A 25064-nucleotide genomic window follows, 5' to 3' on the forward strand; every position below is an offset into this window, starting at 1 on the left:
AATAAAGTTGTTTTAAGAAATTAGAGGAATAATTAAAAGAATAAAATATAGTCAATAAAACACTATTGCCTTTATCCCATAACCAATCTGTCAACAAACGTGCCAATGGTCCTTTCTAAATATCTCTTACTTTTTACCTTTTTAAATATTTCAAGTGCATAATAAATAGTTCAAACTATTAAATGTATAAAATAGAACACAATGAAAAATTTTCCTACCACTGTTCTCCTTCAGTCACCCAATGCCCCCCACTAAAAGCCACCAGGGTTGTTAGTTTCTTGTGTATCATTCTAAAGACGTTTTAGCATCCACATTAAGTTTATGAATACATACATGTGCATCTGTCCATGCAACCCTTTTTTCACAATTGTGGCACACTGAGTATGTTCTGCACATTCATTTTTTTTACTTAATAATTAATACCATATCAGGATCTAAATGTGGCTCAAATCTTTTCCCTCTTTACCACCCCACCACCTCAGTATTTCTTGCCTGGACCATTGTATTTCATCTAATTTGAGATGCTATCAGTTATATGACACACTATTATTTGGGGGCCCTTAAGAGATGAAATAATGCTGCCAATTAAATTATAACATGCCATTGATTGTAAGATTCGTTACAATTTCAGAAAGAAATGAAATATTTAAAAAGTATATATATGTGCGTCTAAAAATAATACAATATATAATTAGAACAGTCTCCCAAACAGTTTCTTGCTATCAAACCCAGCTCCCCATCAATTCATTGTCTCTTACCCTGCCAAAGTAATTTTTCTAAGTTTTAGATGGGATCTTTTTATTCCTCTACTTAAAATTTTGTAGGCTCCCATTGCTACAAGATGAAGTCCAAATAACTGAATGTGGTATTCAAGACTCTTCCCATTTCCGGCCTCCTTTCTCTCTACTACCCTGTTCTCTAGACATGCCCAGCTATTGGCTATTCCTCAAAAATGGAGCGTTCTTTCAAAACTGTGCTTTTGTACATGTTGTTCCCGCTCCTTGGAATACACTTGACCCTCTTTCCTCCTGGCTAAATACCATTTGTCCTCCAAGACTCATCTCTGGGAAAACTGCCATGAACTTTCCCAGTTCAATTAAATGTCCTTTCTGTACTAACACCCTCATTGTGCTTAATTCCATCAAAAGCACTTCTTGCCTAGTATTAGGCTTCTTTGTTTCCTTGACTGTCTTCACTACTCTTATTTTTCTTGCATTACAAAAGATTGCCACAGTGCCCGGAACACGGTAAGCATTCAGTAAGCATTTATTGGATGAACGTGTACTTTGGCCCCTAGATGTAATCAACACATCTGCAGTAATGGAGGTGTGGTCAGCACAGTGTAGGGGAAAGTACATGGGATCTGAAGTCAGAAGATGCCAGTTCTGGGCTCTGACATTTCTAACTCTCTGATCTTAGTTTGGTCATTTAATGTTTCTAAGACTTGGTTTCCTCATCTAAGAACATAAACCTACAAGGGCTTGCTGAAGGGACTCAATGAGAGAAAGTGTCTGAAGTAACTGACACAGAATTGGTGTTCCAAATAGGACATCTTTTGTTAGAGTGACTGGAACATCCTATGCTATAGAATGCATTTGTTGTACCCTGAAAGCACACATGCCACTGACATGTTGGTTACGAGTGGACTTCGTTTTTCATTTTTTATTTTACTTTATTTTTGTAAAGGTGTTACATATCATGTTGTTTCAGAAAGCATGGTGATAAAACACACACACACACACACACACACACACACAATTCTTGCCCATGGCATTTTCCATAACCCCTATAAGTAATAGTTTCTTTTAGATCTTTCCTGTGTTTTCTTTTTAAAATAAATGCTAACACATTTAAAGATATAGTCCCCTCTTGGCCGGGCGCGGTGGCTCAAGCCTGTAATCCCAGCACTTTGGGAGGCCGAGACGGGTGGATCACGAGGTCAGGAGATCGAGACCATCCTGGCTAACACGGTGAAACCCCGTCTCTATTAAGAAATACAAAAAACTAGCCGGGCGAGGTGGCGGGCGCCTGTAGTCCCAGCTACTCGGGAGGCTGAGGCAGGAGAATGGCGTGAACCCGGGAGGCGGAGCTTGCAGTGAGCTGAGATCCGGCCACTGCACTCCAGCCTGGGCGACAGAGCGAGACTCCGTCTCAAAAAAAAAAAAAAAAAGATATAGTCCCCTCTTTTTTAGTATATATATAGTAAATATATTTGATATATTTACTATAAATATAATATAAATACACACATATATAAATACATATATACACACACACACACAGAGAGAGAAAGATATTCCATCTACATTATCTACATTCTGTTCTGGTTCTGAGGGCTGGTTTTCTTCACTAAATATCTAAATGGACTTTATGAGCCTCTAAATTTGCCCAGAATGATTCTAATCAAGGAGACAAGCATATGGAAAGAGGGATTTTATTTATTGCTTCACATCACAACTCTGAACTATCAGCAAGAGGTAAAAGCTTTGACTCATAGCCTCAAGTCTTTCTAAAGGGAACCACAAAGAAACTGCATGACTAGAACAGTAAAAAACTAAGTTTGCCTTTTATATCAGGCCAGGGTCAAAGAAATTGCAATAGGGCTGAAAGGGCTGTGAAGATCTTATCTCCTTATACTGCCTTGAGATTAGAGGAATGCAGCAGAAAGCACAAACATGCAGACTCATAAGTCTTTAGCACTACCTGCTACCTGCTTTTTATCACATGAATGACATGTTTTCCAGAGAGCCTTCACCTTTAAAGGACAATATTATTCTTAGAATTATAAACAAGTTCCCTTTTAGGGTTGTGGCTCAGGTACAGAATAGGATTTGCACTTTTTAAAGCTACGTCTGTATGGAAAGCAAAAGCTAGTGGTATAAGGGGGTGATCTGGGCTTTGTAAGTAGTTATTATTCTTTCAATTTTGTTAATCACAGCAAATGATAAAGTTATAAGCACAAAGGTTTGGCAAAATGTACGCATTAGAATAACAGACCTTCATTTCATTGACAAGTTTAATTATGGCCCAAGTTGCACGTATCCTCTCTCCCTTTTTCTGATTTTTTTACTCACCTAAGTCACTGACCTGAGTTCTTAAACTCTCATATGAATGGCCCCAGTTTAATCACTGTGCTCCTCATTCCCAAATTCCTAACTCCCACTTCCTTTACTGAAGTTCTCCACCTGGGTAGGGAAACAGACTAGTTAGGGGAAATCCGATGGGCTCATCAGCACAGGCAGCAAGATCACCATCTCATGCTGTAAATTACCATCACCCTGACCCAATTGTCACAGCACACACTGCAGAAAATTTATCAGAAAGATTAAGAATGGGCTGGTGAAGAAGACAAAAGAAACTCCCTGATGGCCTTTGGTATGAATGGAAGACAGGACTGCATCTGACCACATAAGCCCAGAGAAGTGGGAGCCTCAGCTGGTTTTCTACACCATATAGGCCACAACACTGCAAATCCAGTAGGCAAAGAAAAATAAGGGCAGGGATCTCTGGGAACCAGCAAGCAAAGGCACAGAATCCAGCAAGGCGAGGGGGATGGGGAGGGTTATGAAGGCAAGCAGGTGATGCCTGAGTCTAATAGACTGATGAGCGAGCTGGAGAAGGCCAGGTGGAGGAGGCGAGAGGGAACAAGACATGCTGAGGCACTAAATCTCTGAGTCTTGAAATAACATGGGGCATTTTAATAACTCCACATAGTTCAGTGTAATTGGAGATGGAATGCCAGTGGGACAGGGCCAGGGTCATGGTGAAAAATTGGAGAGGTGGCCAGAGACAAATAACAAAGGACCTTGAGAGAGCATACTATATATCTTGTATTTTAACCAGAAGGCACTACTGGAAGCCACTGTAGGATTTTAAGCAGGGAACAAGAAGATCAGATTTAAGTTGTAGACAGTTCACTCTCATACCTATGTAGATTATGGATTTAAGCACTGTGTCCATAGCACCTTCCATACTATGGTGCATTAGGCATCTGTCTGTCTCCACACTAAGCTGTAACCTCAATGAGGGGAGGGAGCATGTCTGTTTCTCATTATTATATCTCTGGTACCTAGAACAATGCCAAGTTCATAGTCATGAATGAAGTGTGTCCATCACAGTCATGATGAATGGTGTTCAATCTCATTCAACTTTTTGTCTCTAATGCTCATGCAGTACTTAGTGCAATGTAGGGAACAGATAAAGGTCAGCTGAATAAATGAATAAATGCTAACTTCTGCCTCACTCTCCCAGTCTCATCTCTCAACATTCCCCAATATTTGTCCTATTACAATAAAATTGTATAGCTTTCCCAGATGCACTGTATTGTTTGCCTTACATATACTATTCCCTCTGATTAGAATTCCTTACCCTTATCTCCTATCTGTCTTGCGAATTTCAATTATGTCTCAACACTCAGCTTAGATTTGACCCACGGGGGAGAAGCTTTTTGTAATACCAATACCTCCCACCACTATGCTGACCCACAGAAGGCTCCTCTTCATCTACTTGCTCCTTGGTTCTTGTTGTGTACCTTCTCATTTATATGGTTTTTGTTGCATTCATCATTTTGCACTATAATTTATTTGTGTATAGCTCTAGATTTTGAGCTTCTAGAGGGCAAGGACTGTCTTATTTTGCTTCCTCAACAGTTCCCAGCCCAAGCCTCAATCATAAAGAAGATTCAAATAATGTCTTGTGAAATTTAATTGTCTATTTCTTGAAGTTAATTATATTCCATCACCTCCTAATTTGATTCATGTTTACTCTTCAATATATAAAGCAGTTTTTTCTTTTCGTATTCTAAAGTCATCTCAGGCTACCATTAGCATGAACCCTGGGAGCTGGAAAATATTTCTGTGGTTCACATAATCTATTGCCTTTGTGATTTCCTATGTGTCCTCTCAACTTTTGTGTCTGAGTCTCATAAAATAGCCCATTCATCTTTTGTTATATTTGCCTTTCAGAGCCTGTCTTTATCCAAATTATCTTGTAAGAAGCTACAGGGGTCACAACTGTACATAGCATTCTAGGGACAAACACAGGCTTCCTATCATTGTACAAATGAAGAGCAATGTGTTTTTGTCTCATTTTCAAAATTTTTCCAGTGACAATCATGATTTTGTTGACTTTTGAATTAGAAACAATAGTTTGAATAAGAATCTTTGCAACAACTGTTCAGTCTCCTTTTCATAAACAAGAGTTCAATGTCCAGTGCAGAGGTCTCTTTTCCCTTAGTATCTGTTTTCCTTAGTGTGATCATGGGCATTCTCCACTATTTGCAAGAGTTTCTTCCAACCCCGGTTACCAGGATCCTGTCCCACATGATACAGTCTACAACTCACTCCCTCCAACTAAAATATATTTTAAAAAACTAGAAATTGATTCTCTTTCAGTTTTTTCTAAAATTAATCATTTTACATTTTGCATCTAATTTCCACTCTCACGATAAAATAATTATCATTAGCACGTGTAGAGTGCTAGATTTGTGACACACTGTTTTAAGTGATTTATATTATGTAAATGGCAGTCATTTTAATCCTCACAAAATCTCTCTAACATCCACATTATTTTATCCCTATTTTACAAATGAATAAACTGAGGCACAGAGCAGTTGAACAATTTGCCGTAAGTCACAAAACTAGCATGTGGCAGAATGGAGATTTTAACCCGTATAGCCTGACTCTGCATAAAGCTGAAGCAGGAGGAAAGAGAAAAGAGAGAGTTTTATCTGAGCCTTTCCAATATCAGGGTCACTTAGGGCGGGTATCTAAACTTGCTGAGCCTCAGTTTTGACATCTGTAATGTAAAGATAGACACCTCACGGTTTGTTGACTGTAGTAAATATAACCACACATGTAAAGTATCTGGCTGACTAAAAGCGCATAACAAATGTTGCTTCTTTCCTCACCCAGTTAGTTCTCTAGTTTTAGGTCATGACAACCACTTTAAAGTCACTATTGAAAACCATAAAGCTTCCCTTCCCAGCCCTGTCCTGTACCAACTGCATGAACTGAAGCTCCTGTTTCCTTTCTTGTAATCTGGCAGCCATAAAATCCATTATGAGGATTAAATGAGGTCATGTTTGAAAGGCAATTAACATAGTGCCTGGCATATGGCAAATGCTCAATAAATGGCAGCAACTATAGCAGTGGTGATGATAAAGAAGAGGACAGGATTAGGAAGGATTATGTTGATAATGTCTTCAGCTTGATTCTCCCTTCTTACCTAAAACAAACTACCGTCTGTCCTCTAGAGCTATAAGAAATGGAAATGCTGTTCACAGTTAACTTTCTTCAGGGAGGGAAATGACTTGAATCCTCAGAGATAAACTCTCTAGGACAACAGTTTTAACCTCCTAGCACATAAAATAATCTGTGGCATTTAATAAGATGTCAAATAGCAGGGAAACATTCGGAAATTCTGGCCAATAGAAAAGTTCTATGGCCCAGAAACCCAGACATTTAGAGTTTGAACCAGCTCTTGGTGATTTTCAGTTGGTAGCTCTGGGACCACACTAAAAACACTGCCCTAGGATTAAATCAGTGTATTTATTCCTTTAAACCAACACCATTTTTAAGAATCTAAATGGGATTTTCAGTAAGATTTAAGACTAACTTTTGTTTTAAGGGGATTATTTATAAGGAAGCATTTATCACTCACCAACTTAAAGCATTTGTGCAAATATAACATACTTCAATGATTGAGAATAAAATCAATAACAAAATAGACACTCCTTTGACAAATGCAAGTGTATGCGTTCACATGAGAGCCTTAACAGAACTTTTAGTCTATTTTTATTACCCCATACAATCTAGTCTTAGATTTCAGTCCCCGCTAGACTATATATAGTCATATCAAATATATACCTATTGTTACATAAAGGATGATGGGTTGATGTTTTCTGTAACCCACAAAGAGCTAATCATGTTTCATTTAAACTACATTTCTCACACATTCATCAGAAATGTTTTAATGCACTTCAGAAAGTTTACCCAGTGAACATCTCCAATATTAGTAAAAAAGAAAAAAAAAGTATGCATGGAGAGCATCACTTCATAGATTAAGAAGTTGGGGAAGGAGAGTTTACATTTTCAGAGGCCACAAAGAAAGTCAGCATTATAATTTAATTGTCATCAAACTGATTCTGTGCTCAAATCCCTGGAACACGTTTGCCACCAACTAAATTCAGTCAATCTTTATTTGCTTTGGAAAAATAAATTTTGAATAAACATTTGTGGCTACTACTACAGTTTCATGATATTATTAAGAAATTAAATCTGAGGCTGGCATAGTAGCTCATGCCTGTAATCTCCGCACTTTAGGAGGCTGAGGCAGGTGGATCAACGGAGGTCAGGAGTTAGAGATCAGCCTGGCCAACATGGTGAAACCAACCAAACAAACAAACAAACAAACAAAACAAAACACCACAAAAATTAGCCAGATGTGGTGGCCCATGCTGGTAGTCCCACCTACTTGGGAGGCGGAGGCTGCAGCGAGCTAAGATGAGATCATGCCACTGCACTCCAGCCTGGGCAACAGAATGAGATTCCGTTTCAAAAAAAGAAAAAAATAAATAAATTAAATCTGAAATTCTTCCAGAGACAATTTTAAGCTCACAAGCCAGTGCGGCAGATAATTTCTTCTTTACTGACCTGAAATAAAGACACTTGATATTTGAGACACTTGATAACTTTTAGATGTCTCTAGCCAAGCCATGAGTAAACTAAAAACTAAAGGAAGCTGGTGGGTGTTTTGTAATATAAAACAAGTAACTTCACTTGCAGATACTGAACATCTAAGTTTTTATGAAGTTTTTCTAACATATTTCTAACATTTGTTATGTAAATAATTGTATCAGGTGAATATCATCAATTCAAGATTTTTTTCTCTTCAACATTACGTTGATCAAGTACTTTTAAGTCAAATATTCCTTTTAATGGTTGGAAGTAACATGTTAGAATTTAGTCATTTATAAATGTTTGAAATTAATCATTGGCTCAATCTAATACCAAATTTAAAAAAAAAAAAAAGTAAGACATTTAGGGGGGCAGAGTAGCTCATGCCTGTAACTCCAGCACTTTGGGAGGCTGAGGTGGGAGGATCTCTTTGAGCCCAGGAGTTCAAGACCAGCCTGAGCAACATGGAGAAAACTTCTCCCTACAAAATAAGGAAAAAAAAGAAAAGAAAGAAGTTAGCCAGGCATGGTGGCATGTGCCTATAGTCCCAGCTACTTGGGAGGCTGAGGTGGGAAGATCGCTTGAATCTGGGTAGGTCAAGGCTGCAGTGAGCTATGATTGAGCCACTCTAATCCAGCCTCCGTGACAGAGTGAGACCCTGTCCAAAAAAAAAAAAAAAAAAAAAAAGTTCAGTAAGTTTTTGTGGTTCTTAATACAAAACAAGTAACTTCACTTGAAGATAATGAACATCTAACCTATGAAATTTTTCTAATTTTTTTAATATTTGTTATGTAAAGAATTGTATCAGATAAATATCATCAATTCAAGATTTTGTCTTCAACATTAGTTTGATCAAGTATCCACTGAAATTTGCTCCAAAGACTATTCTGGGTCTTATTACATAGTTAATGTGTTAGTCCTACAGTTGAATTTTTAACTATTATCTTTTGAAATTAGAGATTAAAGTGATCTACTTAATCTTGTTGCTCAACCTGTGCCTTTTAAAGGAAAAATTATTTGGCTAGAAAAATGTCAGGGGGTGTTTTTAAAACGAATGGACCCTCATAAATTAGAATCATGTGATATTTTTGCACAGTTGACAATGTAAAAAACAAATGCCAAGTCTCTGAGTTTCTCTTTGGCTGGACAAGCAGGTGTGTGGTATGCTGCTGATGCTGATCCATCCAGACACTCAAGTTCAGACAAAGACAATCCAAAGTTCCCAGTCACTTCTGTTTATTTTAGCAAAGGGACTCATGTGAACTCCACCCAGGTCTGGGAGTCTGCTTACCCAGGGATAATTTTTACTAGGTACATACAGTGGTGTTTCAAAGTTCACAAGGATAACTTTATAGGGTTGGGTGATTTTTTTCTTTATAGAGCCTGAGCTAATCTCTTGAAGCCTCCTGGAAGGCAATATCACTGTAACTTATGTCTATTTAAAGTAGCTGTTGAGAGGACAGTAATTATCCACTTTAGTGTATTTAAATTAACATACCACTCTTACTAATTGATAGATATATTCAAAAACCATGTTTTGCACTTAACAGCAGTTTGGAGTGAACTGAATCACACGGTGACTTGTAAGAGAACACATGTAAAATACACAGAATGCTGGTTCTCAGCCTAGGGCCTGTGAACCTACTGACCTTCTGTGAAAATTCGGTGTGTGTGCGTGTGTGTGTGTGTTTGCACATTTGTGTATGTGTGCAACTGTGCATTCTCCTGAGTAGAAGAACCATGGTTTTCCAGAAATTCTCAATGGGGCACATGATTCCAAAAAGGTAAATACCACTGACATGGAGAGAATAATAAATTATTACTGGTCCTTGCTTTAATATCAAGTATAATAAAACATTGCAACATTCGCTTCTTACGACCTTTCATAATCCCACCAATCAAAAGCTGATTGCTCCTTAAGCCCTTCTCTTCTCCTCAGGGTTTCCTGGAGCTTTGCTCCAGTACATATCGTTTGGGACGCCAGGCCCTTGAGAGGGCTCTCTGCCTAGGTCAGCTCCAAGGGGAAACCGAGCACACCACATGATTTTAGAAGTCACAGCATGACATTTAGGTAAATTCATATATTAACAGATATCCTCCTTTCCTTTAGTTCTTCCGATTGTAGCAAGGAAATATTCTCAGTCAGGGGAAGGATTATTTTACCACTTCTATAACACTCCTTAGTCTCTCCTTTCAACAGAGACAGCAAGCCACAAGCTCAGAGTCTTCATAGGAAACTATATCTGACAAACATTTAATAACATTACTTCACTCATGGCATTTCTTTTTATGACAGTCTTCTATTTAAGGCAAATGATATTGGTTTTTAATTTATAGTTAGTGAAAAAGTTTCTCTTCAAAATAAATGGATTTAATTTTTTAAAGAAGAGACAACTTAAGGAAAAATATTTCTATTAGTGCAGATGATATAAGGATATGACAAAATCAAAGAAGTGGTATGCAAATGACAGAAATTTGGAAAACATCAGACTAAACAATTGCTAATCAAGTCATGCTTTTATTTTCAAAAGATTGACAGTCTATTCAATTTATTTAGGACAAATACAATCAGCAATAGAAATTTCCACTAGGCATTTCTGAAAAATAAGCATAAACTGTGAGAGATACATGTAGCATTGACTAGTTAGGATGCTTTCAGATACTTATAATAGAAAACACAACTAAAAGTATCTTTAAAAAACTAAGGATTGGCTGGGCGCCGTGGCTCACACCTGTAATCCCAGCACTTTGGGAGGCTGAGGCGGGTGGATCACGAGGTCAGGAGATTGAGACCATCCTGCCTAACATGGTGAAACCCCGTCTCTACTAAAAATACAAAAAATCAGCCGGGCGTGGTGGCGGGCACCTGTAGTCTCAGCAACTCGGGAGGCTGAGGCAGGAGAATGGCGTGAACCTGGGAGGCGGAGCTTGCAGTGAGCCTAGATCGCACCACTGCACTCCAGCCTGGGTGACAGAGCGAGACTCCGTCTCAAAAAAAAAAAAAAAACCCAAAAAAACTAAGGATTATTTCCTGATGGTTCCACGGTAGACTAAGTCAATGGTTTAATGTCATCAGGGATCCAGGTTCTTGCTATAGTGTCCTCTGCCACCAGTAGCACGTAATTGTGTCCTCAGACTTGTCCCCTCATGGTCTCCAGGTGGCTGCTACATCACCAACTCTTCACCCAACAGTGACCAAAGTCAAGAAAGTATAAACTACAACTTTTTGGTCCCTTTCAAGGGGAAAGAAAATTTACCTCAAAGTTTCCCATATTTGCCCTCTCATTTCATAAGCAAGGTTGCACCTCTTCTCCATATCTAAATCAAACATTTCCAAGAAAAAGGAGAATTACCACAATTGCCTTAGCTTACTCCTGATTCACCTATAGGGGCTAAGGAGGGGCTAAAGAAGATCATGTGACTAGTAACTGACCAATAATGGGGTTCTCTTGGCAAGGAAGCATGAGGAAAACAACTGTTGGGTAGAAAATTCACATGGCTTGCCATAGTGTGCATTAACATAGGTTGTAATAATTCTGGGGGGGCACAGAGAGGCTGATAATTAATGTCGGAAAAAATATTATTCAGAATCACAAATAAGTAATACAAATCTGGGACATATTGATAAAATAAACACAGTAGACACAGTTTGGAATCTAATATTTTTTTAAGGTTCCAGATAGAATATAATCTCAAAATAAATAAATGGATAGATAAACAAATAATATCTGGGGTTCAAAAAATATTGATTGGCTGATAATCCTTCTCTCCTATCCCAGCTGCCTCAGACCCTGTGAGCAGGAGAAAGATACGATAGGGCAAACTAGGGCAATAAAAATGTGGGTTACTGTTGTTTTTAAGAATTTCATATTTTCTAAAAGCTTCAGAGAAGTCATGAGGATAAAATTAAGAATATTATTGAACTCTAGTAGACATTTTCACTTTTTAACTTTTAACTTACCTGTGAGATAAGTGGACGGGCATCTTCATCTCACATGTGCACGGGACTTGTAAATGTTTTAATCTGGCCCTGACAGGTAAATTTCTCTCCAAAAAATACTGAGTTTAGACATAAACCTCCAACTCACCTTTCTCAAGTTACTTGTGTTTTAAATACTTTTAGTTATGCTAATTTTTAAGCATAATTCTTGGCTTTATTCCGTACTCCAAAAGGAACAAAATAAAATAAATGGCTGAGTAGGATCTGAACTGAGATATGAGAAGACAGGAAGGGCCATTAAACAAATAGTGATCAAGCTTCTTGGGGCTATCAAGTTCTTTGTATCTATTCTGATTTTCATCTCAATAGCTCTACCACATTGAGATTTTTATGCCAATTTTAAATATGTAGAATTAAGGAACAGAGTAGGAGAGTGATTTGATAAAGTTTATAAATCTAGTAATAGTAGAATGAAAATTTAAATTCTGGAAGTTTAAATCTTCTGACCCCCAAGGTTCATCTTTTTCTATTGAACTATCCTGCCTCCGGAGGGATTGTGTTGCCACATACTTAAGGACAAAATCAAGAGGTTGTGAAATTGAATCAAAGAAATGGGCTACGAGATGCAAAGAAATAGAAAAACAAGACAAAACCTAATCCAGACAACAAATAGACATTTAGCACAGGAGACCCGAACACTTGTCGAGACACGGTCAGAGAAAGGAGGGAGGTCAAGGATCAATAGTGACTCCAAGATACCCTGAGATCTAAAGAGAGGGATCTTTTTTTTTTTTTTTTTTTTTTTTTTTGAGCCGGAGTCTCTGTCGCCCAGGCTGGAGTGCAGTGACTCTATCTCGGCTCACTGCAAGCTCCGCCTCCCGGGTTCACTCCATTCTCCTGCCTCAGCCTCCCGAGTAGCTGGGACTACAGGCGCTCACGACCACGCCTGGCTAATTTTTTGTATTTTTAGTAGAGACGGGGTTTCACCGTGTTAGGCAGGATGGTCTCGATTTCCTGACCTCGTGATCCCCCCGCCTCGGCCTCCCAAAGTGCTGCGATTACAGGCGTGAGGCACCGCACCCGGCAAGATAGGGATCTTTTATATGTTCCTCGCTGTGGGGCCAGAACAAGATGTAAGTGTGGCAAGGTCCGTGGGATAAACAGGCACACCTGAGGAATAAGGAGTGCACCTGGCAAGGTGGGGTTGGGAAAAGCATACCTTGAGGGTAAGCTTGCTTTTTCCTATTTAGGTGCGATTTCCTTTGCCTCATACAAATTAATCTGTGGGCAAACTAGCTACCTAACTCTTAATTAACTGATAAACTTTTTTCTCCTTGATCCTAACCCAAGTATTTCCATGTCTTATACATGGAAATATATAAAGAAGTTCTTTAGAGATAGAAGTTCTTTTTGTCATGCATTTTAGTAACCACACTTTATTGGGGATTATCAAAGCTATGAGAGTGTTACGAGTTCTCTGTGGAAAAATGCTCACTCTACTAACATTTCTTCTGTTCTCATACCAAAACACTGTGCTGGTGTTGCCTGAGTTGTCGTCTGGGTGTTAGTGTTATCTTAGATATCTGTCACTTATGGAGATTAAGTATCATATTACAGCTGCTGGCCCAGATGATTCCACAATTTCATTTGTATGACTCAGCTTGTGGAAAAGAATGCAATTTCTTTAGTTTATCAGTTTTAACCAGCCAGTCTTCATAATGAATGCCCTGTGCATTTTTCATAGCCCTACTCATTCTTACATTGCTACCAAGAAGGCATGGTAAATGTCTGTATTTACCTAAACTTGAAGATAAACAATGTTACTGCTGAGACATATTTTCAATCTGGGATTACCAAGAACCCATTTTAGTTTCAACCCAAAGTTGGATATGCCCCACAAAACAAGTTGGGAGGTCAAATCATGCAACAGAACTCCCAGAGACAAAAACCAATGTCACACCCCTCCCCACCCGCTTTCTCTGAGAGTACAAAAAATGTAGACTACCCACATGCTGTTAAATAAAGGTTGAAAGGTGCTTTGATCAGGCTAATACTCTGCTCCCTGGGAAGTACACAAACTCTTTTATTAAATATAATTTACTACATGGCCAATTTCTCAAGAGAAATTCAACTGACTTTTAAATACACTTTTCTGTATTTAAACATAATATGACATTAACCTGCAAAATCTAATAGTGGTAGATTATATTCTTCTTTTATGAAGGTAATATAGAAGTTATCTGCCTGACCTAGGAACAACCCTTTTGTGAAATAGCCCAAAAGCTCTAAGCCTAGAGTCAGAAAGAGACTTGGGCTCAAATCCTGGCTCGATTATTTGACTATATTACCTTGGGTGTGTTACATAACGTGCCTAAGTCTCTTCATCTAAAACACAGGAACAATAAATTTTACTTTAACAATTGTTGGTTTGAATCCAATGAGATGGTGCAAATAAGTACTTATAACAATGCATGACTCTTAAGGAACTATTAAGAAATGGTAACATAAATTTTAAAAGCAAAAGTTTCAATCAATGGTCAGAAAGAGATTTAAGATCACAAAGATGTAAAGTGATTATTTAATTATTGAGGGAAAACTGAAGTTTTGAGTATTTTGAAAATTCCATGTAAAATATAGAACAACCACCACCCAAACACCAGTGTCCTCTATATCTAAATCTACAGCCTTGACTTCTGTTCTAAGATTTAGACGCTAATATCCAACTAAATCCACAGGACCAGACCATCTCAACATATCCAAAACTGAACTCAGCATCTTACCTACCCTCCAAAAACTTCATTTAGTCACAAAATTCAGAAACCTGGATGCCACCCCAAAATCTTTTCTTTCTCTCATGCTCCACCCCAAACCTCTAAATCAAGGCCGATTGAGCTGTGGTTCTTGAACCTGGCAGAGCTTCAGCATCACCTAGGGTGCTTTATAAGAATACCAACTTGTATTCCAGAGATTCTGATTCAGAAGATTCAAGGTATGCCATGGGAATCATCATCAAAAATAAATAAACAGAACCTCCATGAGAAATGGCTACTCATTGAGATCTGGGAGCCACTGCTGTAGTATACCTTCTTACCATATCTCATATCGGTACCTTCTTCTCTGTCCCAGCAGCAGCATTCTTACCTCTGACCCTCCTGTCTCTCTTGAATGAAATCATTCCATAAGTGGGCACTCTGCATCCCCTATACTCCATCCCATTAATTCATCCTTCCCAGTGCTTCCAGATCCATTTATCTAAACCCAGGCTTCAGAGAAAAATACATCTAAATTCAAATCCCTGCTTTGCCAATGACCAGGTCTATAGCCTTGAGCAAGTTAGTTCATCTCTGTATGATGCAATTTTCTCATGAGAAAAATGGAAATCTATTAAATGTGATTTAGATGGGATAACATATGTATAGTTCTTAGTACAGGGCATGGTATATAACAAGCTATTAGTGTTATTATCATTATTGTTTTTGTTATTATGACACAAATCTAATAATGTAATTCATGTTACATGTCCTCTTCCTGCTACCAGTCTTCTTTTCAGTGAGAGAATCCCAGGGTTAGGCCTTCTTGATTCCAATTGGCTTTCTCAAGTCTGAACCTCTAACAATCACTGTCGTGTGGCATCTTCTAATGTTGCACCTGTCCTTCCAGATTTCTTTCCGTGGCTTACACCTGATTATATGGCTTAGTCAAATGGAAATAGTCTAATTTGGTTTATGCCCTGCCCATGTCTGACTTACCTGACTATCAGCAAGCCAGAGTCGGGTATCCTGACTCCACATGAAGTTGGTAAACACAATCCTCTACATGTTTTCTATAGTGCCCAATTCACTACAGGTATAAAATATATATAATTATATGCTCCTCCTTAAAAATAAAATTCTGACTAATTCCTAGCCAGTACTTAAAGCTTAAGCTCCAATAACAGTGAAGTACTGGCTAGGAATTAGTCAGAACATCAAAATCATGATACGTTTATCTATTCCTTCATTCATCAAATTTTGGAGTGCAGTGGGATTCAGATATAATGGACTCAGTTCCAAGTCTGACTCTGCAGCTTTCCACATGTGTGATCTTGGGCAAGTTACCTAATGTCACTGGGCCTCTACATCATGATCAATAGAAGGAGGAAATAACATTTTCTGATGAAATTGATGTGAATAGTAAGCCACTAGCACACTTTATGCCTTGTACAAGAAATCAAAACACAGTTATGCTGCTACTGTTATATAAAGAACAATAATGAGGGTGATGACAATGTCATAACATATCACTGCTTTCAAGATCCGCTGCAACTAGCAGACCAGCAGAAAGAGAAAAGTACAACCAGACCAACAGGCCCAAAACTATAAAAATCAACTCTGCAGTAAGGCTGGCCTGTAAGGAAAGTGATTGATCTTGTGAATTAAAGTGTTAGGGAAAACAAGTGAACTGGGGACCAGCTTAAAGAGATGTCATTTTCTTAGGTATAGGTAGATCTGGAGGATGAGACCAACAAGAGGTCAATACCTTTATCAGGGAGTAAAACTTTTGGATTTCAGAAAGGTACATGGTGGTTGAAGCAAGACCTCAGCCACTGGCTGGGGGTATGTGGAGGAAAGGAGGAGACAGAATAAAAAAAACTCCTGGGAAAATACATTTGTAGGACACAAAAACAGCAAAAATGATGATAGCTAACTTTCACTGAGTGTCCATTATGGATTGGGTGCCACGTTCTTCCCTTCTACATTTTCTCTATTTTTCACAACACTATAAAAGATTGGGTGCCATATGGGGAAACGGAGTCAAAGGAAAAAGTGTTAAGAGATTTTTCCAAGATTACACAACTAATAGACAAGCTTCCTAGGCAGGAGTCTAATCATGAAAGCACTCGAAGGGGGAGTTTCCGCTCACTGATCATGAGCCTGTCCCAGGGACTGTGTTGAATTAATTTGCATGCTGCGCTCAGAGCCACAACTAGTTCCCATTTCTGTAATCCCTAAAATCTCTTTTCCTGGGATCAGGCCAGGCAGGGCCAAGCCTCTGGAGTAGAGAAGAACTTAGGTGACTCAAGTGTCAACTTTGGGTTGGTAATACCTAGCCTAAACAACTCTATCTTTCCAAATCACACAAGAGTTCACTCATAAATCCACCAGACTCTGTCCATCACTTCAAAGTAAATAACCTCCCTGAGAATCAATTCTAGAGAGTTAATCCAAAATACTCAAGACACATTGCCTCATTAGTTATAATGGGGAAAAAAAAAAAAAAAGCTAAAGAACAACATATCTGACAACATGGGAATGAATAAGTAACTTGGGGCACAACTCCATAAAAACAGCCATTAAAAACTTGCATGACAAAATGTATATGACAACTTCAAAACAATATGAAATAGACTTATGATATAAGCTACAGTTTTAAAAGGAGTCAAAATTATATTGCCATATTGACATAATTATGTTTTTATTTAAAGCGTAGAAAAGAACTAAAAGAAAATAAAATGTACTGCAGTATGAACAAGGGTTGACTCTAGGTAGTGGGACTGGAGATTAAACTGTTTATTTTTCTGCTAACTGGCATTTTATGATATTTTTAAGAAGCATAGGCTAATTCTCATGCAAAAAAACCACAAAATATTTCAAATAAAAAGAACTAGCTTCCTAAAAAGTCACAGTACATTTGGAATGGTTTCTGAGTCCGGCTCAGCCCACCCTCCTATTTTCTTTGTAATGTTGCTGTAATTCCATGGCCCAGCAGTCTGGTGGCCTGTGGTCATCAGAACTATCAAGTAATTTCCCTGAAGTTTTAAAGGTTTTGCCATTTTCTCCACTACCTGACAAAAAGCCTTCAACAGGTTTTTGGCTCTGTAAACTGTCAGAAATATAGTCTTCCTCCCAACAGCCCATTTCCATAGAGTGGTGTAGTAGAACACAGGACCACACATTGTGTTTAGTTTTCTTCTTCCTTATGGGCTCCACTAGAACTCATCTGTAAAGCTCTCCTTAAGGACTCTCAATCCAAACAGGGCTGCCCCCGCTGCCCCTCCACATTGTATTCTGAAGAGAAGTAGCTAGGTCACAAGCTCACATCAGCCAATGATAGCTCAGAATCTTTAGCTCAGAAGGAAACAGATGCCAACTTGATCATAGTGAACACGGAAAATATCAAAGGACCCTTGTTACTCTCTTCTAGTGGTCGGTACATTTCTAAGTTTCTGTTCCAAAATACTTTGGCAGCCATTTTACTCCAGGGAGCCAGGGAGGGGAAAGTCTGTTCTTGCAACATTACCAAACAGCTTGGGGAAAACCCAATCCTTTCACACATAAACAGGGCTGGCTACATCTGACTGCACAGAGCCTGCCAAACTGGGATTCCTTAACAGCTCACGCCTTTGGTAATTATTCATTCAGTATCATCTGAGATTTAGTCAAGAGCACAAGACACCCCAAAAGGCTTCATTGAGACTGGTGTGGGACACACCTGGTTTTTGTCACCTCCTGTCTGGCCTCCTTTGATGAACAGGCAGATTCTGTCAAATTCATTTTCATAAGGCATTGCTGCTCGGTATGACTCTACCAAAACCACACCAAAGGCATGGGGGGAGAGGTATCTGGATTACTAGAAAGACACTTTGACAAACAGTAGGTTTTCAAAGAAGTGTGACAAATGCAATGTGAGGCTAGATGAACACAAGAAGATTAAGAAGAAAACAAGCTTTGCCAGTGGAGAAGGGACATGGGCATCCGAGGTGAATGTAGATCAAGGATGGTGAAGGAATCAAGAGAAGAGTAAGAAAATCTGGAGTAAAGTCCTATTCTGAAAAAAAGGAAACACTCACTTTTTACCTCACTTTTGGTCTGTATCTCAGAGTGTAAACAGTGTTGAGGAGCCCCAAACATTCCAATAGGCCTCAATTCACTTTTCCACAAGTTGTTCCCTCACCCAGGATGAGACCCAGCACATCCTTCAGCCTTTTTTTTTCTTTCTTTCTTTTTTTTTAGATGGTGTCTCGCTCTGTCACACTCTGTCTTGCTCTGTCACCCAAGCTGGAGTGCAGTGGCACAGTCTCAGCTTACTGCAACCTCCGCTTCCTGGGTTCAAGCAAGTCTCCTGCTTCAGCCTCCCAAGTAGCTGGGACTACAGGCACGTGCCACCACACCGGACTCTTTTTGGTATTTATTTTTAGTAGAGATGGGGTTTCACCATGTTAGCCAAGCTGGTCTCGAACTCCTGACCTCAGGTGATCCACCCACCTTGGCTTCCCAAAGTGCTGGGATTATAGGCGTGAGCCACTGCGCACGGCCCCTTTTTCAGCCTTTCTCTCCTTTCCAGCCTCCAATGAAATTAAATGATCTCCAATATTTATGTTTTTCATTGGTTTCTTTTTAATTGTGATAAACTGATTAGAACTGGGGAAAATAGAAATGAAATATAAGGCCAACTAGAAAAACATTTTCCAGATATTGACAACTGCTTTGGGGTGAGTTCTCCCCATCTCTCTGGTAAGACTTCCATAATGGTGATGTTTTTCAGTTCTCTGGGGAATCCAAACAAACTCAGTAAAAGTGAGTGCCATTTAGTAATGCTCCTCATTTTACCAGACAATGGGGAAACCCAAAAGATCATACATGGCTCCTTCTCTTAAGCAAATAAGAGTTTCAAAACTCTGCATACCCAAACCTCAGCTAAGATTATAAAAAATCTCAGAGCTGATTTACAGAGTGAGAAGATGTATATTTTACTGCTAATGAAGAAGATGTCGAAGGGAGATCAGTTATTTTAAAAACCTTTCAGACACTCTAAGAATTTGTTGCTCAAAACATAATCCATAGAAACTTACTAGAAATGTAAAATCTTGGACCCTACTCCAGACCTGCTGAATCAGAATTTAGCATTTTAACAAGATCTCCTGCAGATCTGTTGTTTGCTAAAGCTTGAGATACACTTCCCTAAGATTTCTCAAGCCTTTTTATTCCTCTTGTTCAAATTGAATGCAACACTGCTTAAAATATTGGAAGGAGTAAGTAAAGGCCTAACTGCCTCAAACAGTATAGACGCAGAATCAATGGCATTTGTTATTTTTATTTTTTGGTCAAAAACAAATGAGAGACATTTCAGAAAGTGCAACAAAACTAGTCAAATAAGTACAGGAAGAGGGAAAATGGGGGTTTTAGTTACTGATAAGTTTGATATGAGTCAAGTAACTGTGGCTACCAAAATCTAAAAAAAAAAAAAAATTTTGAAATCAAGCAAATATAAAACTAGCAACTGCATTAATAGAAGGATAGCATGTAGTCTAGATCAAAGAAGATGACTGCCCTATTCTATCTTATGCTAGTCAAATCATATCGTAAGTACAATCAGTTCAAGACATAATAAGAAATATAGACACAAACAAAACATATTCAATAGAAAGGAACCAGGATAGTAAAGTTGAAGTCATGTCTGAGGGAGAAAAAAAGTTTCAGGGCTTGAAGATGGATTAAATAAAATATTTGGTGAAAAAAACCTTAAAAATATGAAGCACTGTCATGTGGGGGGAAAAAACGGTCTATGGTTAAGCATTTGAGAATCATTAGTCAAGACATCTGAGGACCATTCAAACCACAGAGATTTATTGTTTATAGATTTTATTGAACTTTCAATACATCATCTGTAAAACCCAACAAGATACAGAAGCAGGTATCATTCTCCTCAAATTACAGTATAGACAAATTTAATACAGCTAATCAGTGATGGATCCCGGTATAGAATGAAGGTATCTGTGTTTTTGTCCAAAGTGCTTTTATCACCCAGCTTCGTAGGAAATTCGTAGCTCCATAATCATCCTGGAAGAAAAGGAGCTAAAAGTGACCAAGAAAAATTATTTTGATTTTTTTTCTTCTTTCCTATGATCCAAAAGGGTTGTTACTAGCCTCAGGTGACTATTCTGCTCCTGAACCATGGCTAACGGAGCCAAAGAACTGAAATTTTATTTTCATTTAACCTAATTATTTATATTAAACTGATATTTAATTCAGTTATTGGAAAACTTTAAGTATGTTGAGAACAACTTGGATACATGTATCTATTTTTTCAACTGCAAATGTTATAAAATCTAAATATTATTTCCAGTGGTAACTTAATGTCCTAAATGGCATGTACTGTAACATATACCCCAAATTTTAAATACATACATGAAAAAAGTGCAAAATATTTCAATATTTTTACATTCATTATATGTTAAAATACTTTAAATATATCGAGCTAAATGAAGTATATTGTTTAAATTATATTCAGTAAAATATGCCAGATACAAAAAGAAAACTATTGCATTATTTTTCATATGTATGGAATTTTTTTAAAAGTCAAATATACAGAAATAGAGAATAAAATAGTGATTACCAGAGGTAGGGTGGGTGGAGGAAATGGGGAGATGTACCTCAAGGGATACAAAATAGCAAATATGTAGGATGAACAAGTCTGGAGATCTAATGCCCAAACTGCCAACTATAGTTAATATTAGTGCATTGTAGGCCAGGCATGACGGCTCACGCCTGTAATCCCAGCACTTTGGGAGGCCGAGGTGGGCAGATCACTTAAGCCCAAGGAGTTAGAGACCAGCCTGAGCAACATGGTGAAACCCTGTCTCTACAAAAATTAGCCAAATGTAGTGGCCCGTGCCTGTAGTCCCAGCTACTCGCAAGGCTCAGGAGAGAGGATCGCTTGAGCATGGGAGGTGGAGGTTGCAGTGAGCCAAGATTGTGCCACTGCACTCCAGCCTGGGTGACAGAGTGAGACCTTGTCTCAAAAAAATAAATTAAAAAAATAATAAAAACAGTGTATTGTATTCAGGATTTTTGCTAAATGAGTAAATTATAGCTGCTCTTGCAATGAGGGGTTGGGAGTGGGAAGGGAAGCTGGTAACTATGTGAGATGATGGAGATGTTAATTTGTTTCACTGTAATAACCATTTTACTCATAGCATCATGTTGTATACCTTAAAATATATTTTTTAACGTTAAATTAATTTCACCTGTTTCTCTTTACTTTTGTAATGTGGCCATTAAAAATATGTAGTTATATATTTTGACTAGACAACCCTGTTCTTTGCTATTTTGAGAGATTATATTATTTTTAGTTCTTTGCTTATGTTAAGCTCAGGCTGGGTGTGGTGGCTAACACCTGTAATCCCAGCACTTTGGGAGGCCGAGGTGGGTGGATCACCTGAGGTCAGGAGTTCGAGATCAGCCTGGCCAACATGGGGAAACCCTGTCTCTACTAAAAATACAAAATTTAAGATGGACGTGGTGGCGGGCACCTGTAATCCAGCTACTGGGGAGGTTGAGACAGAATTGCTTGAACCCAAGAGGCAGAGGTTGCAGTGAGCTGAAATCATGCCATTGCCAGCCTGGACGACAAGAGCAAGACTCCATTTAAAAAAAAAAAGAAAAAACTCCAATCTGAGGATGCCAGTACTTTACTTTCCTATCAATCATACCTGACTTTAAAAGGACAGACACAAATTCTTCCAAAAAGAGCAAGATCACCACTGCTTCCTGCCCTCACCCTTCTTTGTACTGTAGTACAAAGATTTGAGCAGAGCCCCCATTCTTAGAAATGTATAGTTTCTCTGCTTTAACAGTCCCAGATAATAAAGTGGTTCATTTCTGGGATGTATGAAATACAAAGGGGAATTTCTTCTCATCCCTGCTCAATTTCACATGAACGGTTGTCCCTTAGGTGTCCCACCTCCTTTGCTGTTGCACCCATAAGTGCAACTGATGATAGAGGCACCATCACCCTGTTCCTTTCTTCTTTTGCAGAGGAAATCGTAAATGTCAAGTTACATGCACTTGAAAGCCCGTGTCAGAAAAGAAGTCACAGATAGCCTGGTGCTTCCCATCCCCACTAAATGAAGACCCAGAGCCCACAATTTGGGGGTTGTGATTTTAAGAAACCAACTTGGCATATGTCATTCTTCTGCTTATGTCTTGGCATATGTCATATCCTATCTCCACAGGATAATTCCTGTTCATCCTTTGAAGCCCAGTTAAGAACTTCTTTTTACAGGAAACCCTCCTACATCCCAACTGCTGAGTCTCAAAGTCCTCTCTACTTTGGTCATATACTATGACTCCTTCTTTCATATTCATCACCACTTTTTAAGTTGAAGGTCTCCTACAATCTCCTGACGTGTAATTCCTCATCATTGCCTGACATTCTTAAGGTAAAGGCCAACAGGCAAAGACATCCTGACTTGAGAGAATTCAACTAGTTAACTGACCGGGGGATAGGGAGGGAGGTAGCCTAGAGTCTATAACATTGCAGTGCTTTCTAAACCTCAACTACTCACATGTCACCTTCATGTTTTTTGTCATGCCTGAGTTTCTCCAGAAGTCTTATTAATATTTCTCTTTAAATCAACTCACATTTTTTAAGTAAATGTAATTAAAGAAGAAATTGTATATTGCTACCATGAATGGAAAACATTTTTCTCACATGAATTAAAAATACATAACAATCACAATAAAAACATTTGTCTATGTACCACCTAAAATTCTTCCACCACCAATGGTATACTTATTCTTTACTTGGAGAAGCAATAGTCTAGAATGTCAGTAGCAGATCAGCTGAAGTCTGAAGTGTGGATCAGAGCCTGTGAAAGCCTTCATGGCAAGCTGGTCTGTCTGGCATAAGAGAAACCAGATAGAGCTTTCCAGGACAAGGCTTTCACTTAACCATAGTCCACAGATATGCACCTCACTTGCCTGGAATCAGTGCCCAGGAGAGGTAGTGGGTGGGGAAGAACAGGAACCTAGTAAAGTGCAAGAAAAGCAGAATAGTCCGAAGAAAGTCACTCCCCAGCCCACTTTACTCTCAGCTTCCAGCTCTCAGCAGTGGCTTCTACATGAGCAGTGTGCTGTGATTGACAGCTTGGATAAAGATTTTCAACAGGGAAACAAAAGGAAACAAATACATGAAATCTGAAGTTCACTTACATATATATTTACATAAATATGTTATGTATTCAAGAGTGACCAGATGCATCTCTGAAGTACTCCCTACATACCTCCCCCTATGTCCTCTTCATCAAAGACTTTATGTGGTGATAGTTTTATAATCCCCCTTAAACCAAGTCCTGCAGATAAAATAAATTGGGCTTGATTTTTTCTTCTAGTCAAAGTACTAGACTACTAGGGACTAGTAGGCCCTCTTTCTTATTTGGGACTACTAGTTTTACCAAAACAACATAGTTGCTCATTGTCCATGCATTTGAAATGAAGCAAAACTCCTTCCTTTGGAAATGTGATCTTAAAAATCATAGGACCTCAAATTTTATTGAAATCCTCTAGGTGCCAAGCACAGTGGTTCACACCTGTAATGCCTCTCATTTGGGAGGCCAAGGTGAGCAGATGACTTGAGCCTAGGAATTCGAGACCAGCCTGGGCAACATGGCAGAACCCCATCTCTACAAAAATACAAGAAACTAGCCAGGCGAGGTGGCGGGCGCCTGTAGTCCCAGCTACTCAGGAGGCTGAGGCAGGAGAATGGCATGAACCCGGGAAGCGGAGCTTGCAGTGAGCTGAGATCTGGCCACTGCACTCCAGCCTGGGCGACAGAGTGAGACTCCGTCTCAAAAAAAAAAAAAAAAAACAGAAAAGTTATCTAGCTGTGGTGGCACACACCTGTAGTCCCAACTACTAGGGAGGCGGAGATGGGAGGATCACCTGAGTCCAGGAGGCAAAGGCTGCAGTAAGCTCTGATCATAACACTGCTCTCCAGCCTGGGAGACAGAGCAAGATCCTGTCTCAAAAAAAAAAAAAAAAAAATATCTAGGTATGTACAGTGACTTTAGATCTAGACTGCATTGTATTTTTATTTACATGATCTTATTTCAATATATCTTATTTCATAGATATAGTAAGAACAGTCAAAGGAACACTGGTTTTAAAAATAAATGTAAACTAAAATAAACAGATACCGCCTAATTTATCCATAGGGATTTAGACAGTTAGGGTAGTAAACAGAGTTCCTAGTAGCTAAATGGGTCAAAACAACAGGCAGTTTCTTCATATCAAATAAAACTAAGGGTGCTGCAAAACAGGTTTTTTGGAGGCAGATTTCCACGAACTGTCAATCATTCTCAGTTAACAGAAAATTACACCCATATATTCTTAGAAATCTCTCTGTCTCACCTCACTCATAGTGCTAGGGTGGTAATGTTCCTCTTTGAGGTGGTGTATATTAAATACACATGGCTTGGTGTGAAAATGCTAGGGGATTTTTGCTAATTTTGCATACTTCCCAGCCTAGATGCAGAGTGCTTTTAAAATATTTTGCAGGGGTCAGTTATGGTCAGATAATCTTTCTGAATTGTGAAAATATTGCTCTAAACAGTAACAGCTCTTTACAGAGAAGGAATTGTTTTTTTGGTAGGAAAAATATTGACAATAGCCATCTATTTTCAAGAGTAT

At 38.7% G+C, this 25064-nt stretch overlaps 1 long non-coding RNA gene across 1 annotated transcript in view; it reads right to left on the reverse strand.

Moving 5' to 3' along the window:
* Positions 1–25064, reverse strand: part of LOC112607792 — a 127147-nt gene that overhangs the window by 21093 nt on the left and 80990 nt on the right. The window contains exon 4 of the long non-coding RNA XR_003115906.1: positions 3075–3185. This is a non-coding gene — a long non-coding RNA (uncharacterized LOC112607792). The remainder of the gene's footprint in view (positions 1–3074; positions 3186–25064) is intronic.

This window comes from Theropithecus gelada, chromosome 15, assembly GCF_003255815.1.
Source record: "Theropithecus gelada isolate Dixy chromosome 15, Tgel_1.0, whole genome shotgun sequence".
Lineage (NCBI taxonomy): Eukaryota > Metazoa > Chordata > Mammalia > Primates > Cercopithecidae > Theropithecus > Theropithecus gelada.